Raw genomic sequence first — 10,222 nt, forward strand, 5'->3', positions numbered from 1 at the left:
TCTCAATACTGAGGGTTTTTTTTTTTTTTAAACTTATTTGTTTTGGGTCTCAAAGTTTCTTGGTTTTTGACTCACCTCTGTTTAGCCAACATGGTCATGATTAATGATGGGCCTGATCAGCAAAATTCAGATATAGATTTTGAATTCCCTAAATTTGAAGTTGTTCAAATCTGGCTTTTTGATTCAGTTCAAAGGAAAGAAAACTGCATCAAACTACAAAATTTGGATCTGTTCTGAGTCCTCCATATCTCCCCAAAAAACATTCTTTGGGGTGTTTGATTGGCAGGAGAGGTGGTTGGTTTAGACCAACCTTATTGTTAATCTCTGTTTTTCTTCACTTTGATCAAGGATATTCCTATAGTTCTAAGGGAAGCACTATGAATCTCCCCACATCCCAATTACTTTCTCTAGCAGTTAGTAATTGATTGGTTTACCCAAATTATATCTGATTTTCTTGATTTTATCTCACCTGATTTTCTCAGGGTATATGCACACATGAATGGATCTTATTTGGGTTTTCAAAAACTTTTGTCCAGTCTCTTAAATCCCTAAATTTTGGTAGCATATATAAAGATTATGTTTGATTATTGTGTTGCAAATCAGGAAGGTAACAAATTAACCTTAAATCTTATACTGTAAAACGTAAAGATCTCTTGATGATGCTTGATTTTTTCCACCTCCTAACCTCTTGGCCACTATTCTATATTTTCTTGAAAGCTATTTTCCTTTCCTTGGCCAGTCATCCTAAATTTAGTAAAACCCAGGATGCTGATGACTTCTACTTCTATTTATCCACAATTAGGTAATTCCACAATCTGTCTCAGGGCTCTTTCATCAGGCCATTTGTCTTTGTGTCACCACCTAATATTCTTAGAATAAACTGCTGCTTGTTTGGCTATCCAGCTCTTATTTGGAAGAGCATGCCCATCAGACCTTTCCACATCAATATTATTCAATCCTGAGTCAGACAAATTGGCCACTAGGAACAAGATCTTACTGGATGAGAGTGGCATTCATTATCAAACGCCCCCTTTTTTGCAATTTATGGATCAGAATGCAGAATTTGGCTCCTTGGTATTCATCCAAGGACAAAAAGATTTCTCTGGGCATATTGCCAGGTCAACCAATCACAGTGTCACAGCCCAAGATTTTAATGTCCCACTACAATTACCGGGAATGTAAAGCTGAAATTAGGAATGAGTATGTCTGGTTTTTATAATGGTTAATGAATATGGGCTGCTTATTATTCCACTCATTTCTTCCCACAACTTAGGTAAGTGACTGTCACCTTAATTCCTCTTCTTTCTATTTCTTGGACTTGTGGGAAAGATTTCTTTAAGGACGACATCATCTTCATTTCTTCCTTGCGATTAGCCTGGGTTCTGAGCCCATGCAATTTTTTCGCTACGGAAGCAAAGCTTTAGCCATCTCTAAAGAACAATCGGGGCAGAAAAAAAAAACTATTGTTTCAAATGCACACCCCTGCCCTGAACTGGATTCATAAGCAACACTAGTGCTCACCTTAATACAGTCTTTTTTTAAACTTTCTGAGCTAAGCAGCCCTCTTTGAATTACAATTTTTGATTGCACCCCACCCAGACAAAAACAGACACATGCAAAAGTATGCTTGATAGCCTACCCCTAAACCTAACAGAGATCTTAACATGACTTTAATGAAATTAGCTGCACCTGTAAGTTTCAAATATACAGACACTTACCAGTGGCACAGACAAGGCTTCCTCAGCAGCGGGCTCCTTCTACCTTGCAGTCAGGCTTCACTGCTAGGGCAGGGCCAATACCTGCCCCTCCCCCATCAGGTTTTCAGGGTGGGAGAAAGTGCTTGCGACAGTCTCTGGGAGCAGAGCCAGTGCTGGGCATGGAGGCTGCTGGAAGTGGAAATTGGTGCAGCTGCAGCAGATATTGACACTGACCCACAGGCTGGGTGGCCCACTGAGGTGAGTCGGGGGGGTGGAGATGGCACTCACGCCCCACCCCCAATGGGGAGCTGGCCTGGACTCCGCCATGTGAGGCTGGCACAAGCTGCGTGGCATTGCTGCTTACCTTCCCCCCCCAAATGTTCTTCCACACACCCGCTAGAGGGGCATGCCCCTCAGTTTGAAAACTTCTGCCCAATACAGGTATAGTTTTCCCCATAACCATTAACTCTCTATAACATCTGTTGCCATACTAACAATTCTAACATCCTTTTCCATTATACGTTCTATAAGGTGGAGGCAAAGTTACCTCTTCAATGTCTCTTGCCCCCTCCCCTTCAATAGCAGTTATTAGCTAAGAAAGCCCTGGCAGAAGATTTGTCAGGGAGTACAGAAGAACCACATGCAGATGGCCTTGGCTATTGACAGATCTCAGGGGATCCTCAGGGTCTGATGGGCAGACTCATTGCTTTCTCGAGGTAGAAACTCTGCTCCTCCTTGAGGAAACACTGTCGGGGAAATCTAATGGAGTGTTCCTCCCATGGGCTCCCTCCAGCAAGTTCTACCCACAGAGAACATGACCTAGCACAAAATTTCCACCAGCTTCAATGGGGTCTAGTCAGAGAAAACTTTGAGGGAGGACTTCAGGAGTCAGCCCTATGATTTTGACAAATTAGCAAACTGTTACAACACACACAGAGATTATGTTGCAGAATATACTTTTTTATTATTATAGGATAACATTAGAGATGGCATCAGTTAATAAGGTACAAAGGGCCATAATAATCAATACAACCCAGATTTTTTTGCACTGGGTGGCAACACAAAGCAGCTGGATTGTACTGCTCAATCCAGCCTTTAGTCCCCACACCCACCAAGAAATTTTCTGTTAAGTTCTTTAGACCAGATCTTGTTGGAAAAAGAGCAGAAAGCCAGAAAATTGTGGAGAGTTTTAAGTTCCCACCACACCTCTAATTTCTACACTGTTATCACCAAGCAAAATATATCAAAATGTCACATCAGGCAAAAAATATAAATTGCTCATATAAATAGGAGTTGCAATCAACCATCAACTAATTCTGATGCCTACAAAGACTGGAAAAAGTTCATAGGAAATGACTTAATCTTATTCTGCAGGGGACATACAGAGGAGAGCCACATTAGTTATTACAATTTTTTTTTAAAATGGAGAAGTACTCTTATGTTTATTTCAATGATACTTAAAGTATTTTAAATGAAGTTACTGTGCTGGCTGGCTGAGATGTGATATTTGAATACTCAGTCCTCCACCTTTGGGGAAAATGTCAGGCTCAAGATGCAATTCTACTTCTCTCCCAGTCAGAATAATGCCAAAGTTTAATCTTTATTCAGCCTACTGGACAGATAGGAGCTCCTTAATCCTCCCTAGTTCTTCTAGAACCTATTCCAAAGCCCTTTAATGTCTGTAGGAACAGTTGGCTTCAATGGACTTTGTATCAGGGCCTTGTTCTCTAGTAGAAAACGCAGCCTTTAAAAAACCTATTGTTCCCACATAGCATCTCCATAAATCCCATGGTGGTCTAAGCAGTTATATCTCTATCTTACTGCTAATGAAAACTTCTGAAAGATTATGGATCAGGTAATGCTCAGTGATAACAGAGAGGCCATTTCAGAAAGAGTAGAAGAAACGGATTTCAGCTGCTTACAGTGAGCAGTAAACTGGCAGAACTTAAAGTGCAGGTCTAACTGCAAAAAATAACTGTGTGTGTATATATATATATATATATATATATATATATATATATATATATAAAGGGTACCTTATTTCTGAACACATCTTCTCCAAGTGTGTATTCAGACTCCCATCTCCTGACTTCAGGGAAAAAATAGTTTTACCTCATTTTTCCCTCCTTTTAGCCTTGCAGAAGCCAACATAGCTGAGAGAAAGAGAGGATTCTATTCCTTCCTGTGCATCATTAGCAAAGTTGTTTACTAAGTTCCAGTCAATTGCACCTGTGCAAACCAAGCCAACACAATCAGTACACAGGTGTCACTGAAGGCATAATTTGAAGGCTATGGATTTCACAAGTGTCACTAAGGGGCTAATTGGGCCTGCAAGAATTTTTATTACATGGGACAATGTACAACAAGAAAAGAACCCACACTGACCTTCTGATCCCAGGCTGAGTATACAGAGCTGATTGTTTGTTAGAGAAAAAAAAAACTTCACTTTTAAAATGAGCACAGTGGAGAGGGAAATTTTTGAAAAATAAAAACAGTTGGCACAGGATGCATTCTGTGTGGCTTTGCAGAAACTGAACTCCACTTTAAGGGGATTAATAACTTTATCGGCACCCTGTCACTAAATTTGAAAACTAAAGTCTGCAGAATTACACAAAAATCAGTGTGAAATTAAAAAATATGGCAAATGATTTGCATCGCAAACATTGTTACGCAAGGCCTTGTGTGCCACTTATGTCCAATTTAAAGGCTTTCATAGTGCTTTGTACTAATTTCATTACAAAAATTAACTTTATATTGTCATTCACACTAGCTATCTAAGGTATTTAAGTGACTGCCGTTACTGTAGTATCACAGCCGCACAATCTTTAACGGCAAAAAATGCTCTTCCTAATGAAATGTACTTTCCACAACTCCCCTGTGAGGTAGGAAAAGTTTATTATCCCCATTTTACAGATGGGGAACTGAGACACAGGATATATTTATGGCATACTATACCTTGGGGGTGCGTCTTGTAACCCCCATATTCCTCATTTTTATAAAATCATGATCTTAAATAAAACACATGCTTTGTAAGGTATCGGGGGAAAACTTACGATCTGCTGAAAGTCATTCCTCTAACTATATATATATATATATATATATATATATATATATATATATATATATATATAAATAATGCATCTGAAGTTATGAGAATTGTGTTGTATGGTGGTCACTAGAACATGCTGTAAATTGGGGAATCAGCTAGTTATTAGCTCCCCAGAGGCAACAGCAAGGAAAGTAACCAATGCCCAGGCGGGGTTTCAAACAACTTATCAACAACCATTGTTCAGCAAGGGAGCTACAATTCAATCACTCACCTGTATGAGGCCACACTGGGGGAATTGCTCAACCTTTCCTGGAGACTCCGCAATGTCCCCAGACATGCCTGGACTTGTGCTCCCCAAGCACATAAGACTGAGGGTATAAAACAGACACAGTGGCCACATCCTTGGCTTTTCTCCTTTACCCACCTTTGCTGCAAGCAATAAGGACACTCTGAAGACTCCAACTGAGGGGCCTGGCCCAGATTTCAAGGGTAAAATCTGTATACTATGGACTGCAATATCCAGTGGGATGAGAAAACCTGCTTAGTCTGGATGTTGCCCAGTCTATTAGGGTTGAGAGTTTAGACTGCGTGCTTATATTATTTCTTTTGCTAACTAACTCTGACTTTTTGCCTATCATTTAATATCACTTAAAATCTATCTTTTGTAGTCAATAAATTTGCTTAACTGTTTATCTTTATCAGTGAGTTAGTATGAAGTGTGGGGCAAATCTGCTCAGGTTCTGGAAAGGCTGGTGTATATCCACTTTCCATTGATGGAGTGGTGAACCAATTAATAAATTTGCACTGCTCATCTTGAGCAGTGCAAGACGGTATATTCCTGAGGTACAGCGCTGGGAGCTGGGGGGATTTGGCTGGTGCCTTTCCCTGTGTGATTCATGAGTGCTCTGGGAGCATTCATGCAATCTAGCTGGGTGTGGGGCTCCACATGCAGTTGTGCTGAGTGATCACAGCACCTGGAGGGGGTTTCTGCTTGTCACTAGCAAAGCATTGTGAGAGACAACCCAGGCTGGAGAGAGTTCAGGGAGCACAGCGGTCCCACAGTCCTAGGCTGCACCCCGGGGATCCCGTCACAATGTCTACACTGCAATTAGACACCCACAGCTGGCCTATGTCAGCTCATTCGGGCTCACAGGGCTTAGGCTCATAGGGCAGCTCAGTGTGGGGTAGACATTTGGGCTTGAGCTGCAGCCTGGGCTCTAGGACCCTGCGAGGTGGGAGGGTCCCAGAGTTCAGGCTGCAGCCAGAGCCCAAATATCTCTCCTGCAATTAAATAGCCCCTTAGCCCACGCCAGCTAGCACAAGCCAGATGCAGGTGTTTAATTGCAGTGTAGACACATAGAGGCCTGCATCCACAAAGGGACTTAGGTGTTGCAACACCTCATTTTTAGGCACCTAGAAAATCACTGAAACAAAAACCTGAGTTAGGTGCTTAGGGCATGGCTACACTTGCAGATGTAGAGTGCTTTGCGTTAAACCAGCCCTCGGAGAGCACAGTAAGGAAAGCGCTGCAGTCTGTCCACACTGACAGCAACAAGCGCACTGGCATGGCCACATTTGTGGCACTGGGAGCAGTGCATTATGGGAAGCTATCCCAGAGAGCACCTCTTCCCATTCAGGTGCTGTGGCTTGTGTGAAGGGGGTGGGAGGTGCGGGGCATTCTGGGTCCTTTCCCAACACCCCGTGATGCATCAGTTCGCATCCCAGCAATCCCTGTGCTTCCGTCCACACTTGGTGCCATCTTTCAACATTTTTTGTATTGCGCGCTCCGTCTTCCCTTTTGGTCTGTGGGAATGGAGCCCGAACTGCTGAGGAGTATGCTGACAAGTCTCGCCAGCACGTCATATTTGGCAGTCGAGTTACTCCTTAAGATCCAAACTGACAATGAGGACTCTGACGATGATATCGACTCCAGTAACACATACGACACGAGATTGCTTGTGGCATGCACGGACATGCTCACCACCGTGGAACGCCACTTTTGGGCTCAGGAAACAAGCACTGAGTGGTGGGATCACATCGTCATGCAAGTCTGGGATGATGAGCAGTGGCTGCAGAACTTTCGGATGAGAAAAGCCACTTCCATGGGACTGTGTGAGGAGCTCACCCCCACCCTGCGGTGCAAGGACATGGGACTGAGAGCTGCCCTGCCCGTGGAGAAGCGGGTGGCTATTGCAATCTGGAAGCTGGCAACTCAAGACAGCTACCGATCGGCCACTAACCAGTTTGGAGTGGGAAAATCGACCATTGGAATCGTGTTGATGCAAGTTTGTAGGGCTATTAATCGCATCCTGCTCTGAAGAACCGTGACTCCGGGTAACGTACATGACATTGTGGCCGGATTTGCACAAATGGGTTTCCCTAACTGTGGAGGGGTGATAGATGGGATGCATATTCCAATTCTTGCACCAGCCCACCTAGCCTCCGAGAATGTTAATTGGAAGGGGTATTTCTCTATGGGTCTCCAGGCGCTTGTGGATCACCGTGGGCGTTTAATGGACCTTAATGCAGGCTGGTCTGGAAAGGTGCATGACACATGCATCTTTCGGAACACTAGTCTGTTCAGGAAGCTGCAAACAGGGACTTTTTTCCCAGACCGGAAGATCACCATAAGGGAAGTTGAAATGCCCATTGTGATCCTTGGAGACCCCACTTACCCTTTAATGCAGTGGCTCATGAAACCCTACACAGGGAGCCTTGACAGCAGCAAGGAGCGGTTCAACAACAGGCTGAGCCGGTGCAGAATGACTGTGGAGTGTGCTTTTGGCCGTTTAAAGAGCCGCTGGCGCTCTCTGTATGGGAAGCTGGACCTGGCCGATAACAGCGTCTCCGCGGTTATATCCGTGTGCTGTACCCTCCATAACATTTGTGAAGGGAAGGGTGAAAGATTCACTCAGGTATGGAACTTGGAGGTTCAACACCTGGAGGCTGAATTTTAACAGCCAGAGAGCAGGGCTATTAGAGGGACCCAGCTCGGGGCTGCAAGGATTAGGGATGACTTGAGGGAGAAATTTGAGGCTGAAAGCCTCTAGTAAAGTCTGGTGCCCTGCATGGGAGTGAAGTGCAGTGGTTCCAATGTTAGTAGGAATCTGTGTTTGCTACACTGACTTGCAGTGCCTCTTGCTTTTCTGGGCTAAGGTATCTTTTGCTTTACGCAATAAATAATAAAGAATGTTTTCAAAGCCAAAAAATCCATTTATTGAAAAGAAACACAACTGCTTGGGAAACAGAAAGGCCAAGGGGGTGGGGTGGGGAACGGTACAATCACAGATTTGTGTATGTCCTGTTATCATACTCTGCCTTCCGGTCTGGAGTGCTGTGCAATGAGTGCTGCACTTCAGGATGGCTATAATGCATGGTGATGGGGGGTTGAGTGCAGGGGGTAAGGTCATAGTTTTCAGGGCTGGTGAAGCTACAGGTGTTGGAGGCAGCTGGTGTCGATAAGAACCTGGATGTTGGGGATAGTGGGGTGGAGGTGACATGGGGGCACAAGGGAAAGAGTTTTGGGACAAGGGCTGGCAGGGGGAGGGGAGGGAGCAGGCGCAGTAGTGCTCTGCCTGCATGGCTACGAGCACCTGGATCGAGTCTGCTTGGTGCTCCATGATGCTTATCAGCCGCTCCGTGCTTTGCTGCCAGAGCTCTGCGCTTTTGTGCCAGCGCTCCTCATTCTGCTGGCGGATCCTCCTTTCACTCTCACTTCACTCCTGCACTTTTAGATTCTTGTTAAGGGACTGCTACATGACTTCATGCAGCATGTCTTCTTTGCTTTTATGTGGCCTCTTCCTAATTCATTGAAGTTTTTCAGCCAGTGATAACACGGATGGCTGAGATCTCAAGGTTGCATCTGTAAAGGCAAAATGCAACACTTAACAGAGACAGCATTGTTCACACCAGACAGAGCAATGATTCCCCCATACTTAAGGGCAAGCACAGTCTACAAAATAGCATAATTTGCCCACCTCAAAGCAAGCACACATAACCCACGGGAGCCCCAAAATGGTGAGTAAGCACTAGGTCAAGGGGGACTGATTGTTTCACAGCCATACTGTCCTCCAGGTTTCTGTGCAGGGGGCCCCTATACTGAACATTCTCCCTACATTTTCCACAGGAGATCGTCCTGGAAGATATCTGAGGGTGACCTGGGAAACAAGGGAGGGTCTTTTAATACAATGTGGCTTCCATCCTGGCCCATATGCAGCTTGCCTGTGTGCAGCAATGGTTCCGGCCACAATGTGCAAATCGCCCCTCATGGCACAGTGGCACAGATGTTAGCCTGACTGGGACAAAGACCACAGTGGCTCTCCCAAGAAACCTGAGCAAGTGCATTGCCCAACTTCTGGATGAGACCTTTGAAGAGATCACTGAGGCCAATTACCATGATGTGAGAGAGCACATCAAAACCCTATTCCACATCTAGGCATGCATGCAGCCCTAACCCTCCTCACCCCAAGAGCCTGCACCGAATAACTTAATTCCCAAAATAAAAGCCACTTACCGGGAACCTCCTCTGGTGTTTGTCCTTCCCAAAGCACCGGCCGCTGCGACTGGCTACCTTCCTCCTGGCTTGAGAACAGCTCCTGGCTGCATGCATCTAGGAATGCCGGAGTGTCTCCCTCCTCCTCAGCACCCTCACTCCTGCTTTCCTCCTCCTCCTGCCTTGTTGAACTGGGCTTTAAAGTGTCCATGGTGGTACTTGGAATGGTGGTGGGGTCACCCCCCCAGTATTGAGTCCAGCTTTTTGTAGAAATGGCAGGTCGAGGGGGCAGCACCGGAGCTGGCTTTGCGGTAGCGGGATTTGCAGTAGTGGGTTTTGTGGTAGGCATTCCACAGCTCCTTCACTTTAACCCTGCACTGCAGAGCGTCCCGGTCATGGCCCCTTTCCATCATGTCCCTTGATATCTGCCCAAAGATATTGTAATTCCTATGGCCAGAGCGCAGCTGGGACTGGACAGCTTCCTCCCCACCAAACACTGATGAGGTCCAGCACCTTGCAATTGCTCCATACTGGGGATCGCCTGGCACATGGAGGCATGGTCACCTGGAAAGATTCACTGAGAGCACTCCACGCCTGGCTGAGCAAACAGGAAGGGGATTTTCAAAATTCCCAGAGAATTTAAAGGGCGGGTCTGACGGTTGGTCACCTGAGGGCAGGGCACTAGAGTTCAAAGTGATGACCAGAGTGGTTAGAACAGGCATTGTGGGACACTTCTGGAGGCTGATCAGAGCACATTAACAGGCCAGGGCATCCACACTGGCGCTGCGATGCTCCAGCGGGGGAGCAAAACCATTATTCCACTCGCCAAGGTGGAATACCAGGAGTGCTCTAGCCGCGGAGTCTGGGTGCTCTACGTGCTTTACCAGTGTGGACGCGTCATGAGGTAGGGCGCCCAGGGATGCTTTAATGCGCTCTAACTCGCAAGTGTAGTCAAATCCTGAGACTCTAGATACAATGAATGGG

The 10,222-nt window shown here is 45.5% G+C and overlaps 1 long non-coding RNA gene across 1 annotated transcript; it reads right to left on the reverse strand.

The window, feature by feature from the left end:
• Nucleotides 1-8,487: 8,487 nt before the first annotated feature.
• LOC122464289 lies at nt 8,488-9,311 on the reverse strand. Its single transcript, XR_006288227.1, has 2 exons — nt 9,260-9,311; nt 8,488-8,608 (listed from the first exon to the last, which is right to left on the reverse strand). It is a non-coding gene; the product is annotated as an uncharacterized LOC122464289 (long non-coding RNA).
• Between the last annotated feature and the right edge of the window lie 911 nt (nt 9,312-10,222).

This window comes from Chelonia mydas, chromosome 2, assembly GCF_015237465.2.
Source record: "Chelonia mydas isolate rCheMyd1 chromosome 2, rCheMyd1.pri.v2, whole genome shotgun sequence".
Taxonomy (NCBI): domain Eukaryota; kingdom Metazoa; phylum Chordata; order Testudines; family Cheloniidae; genus Chelonia; species Chelonia mydas.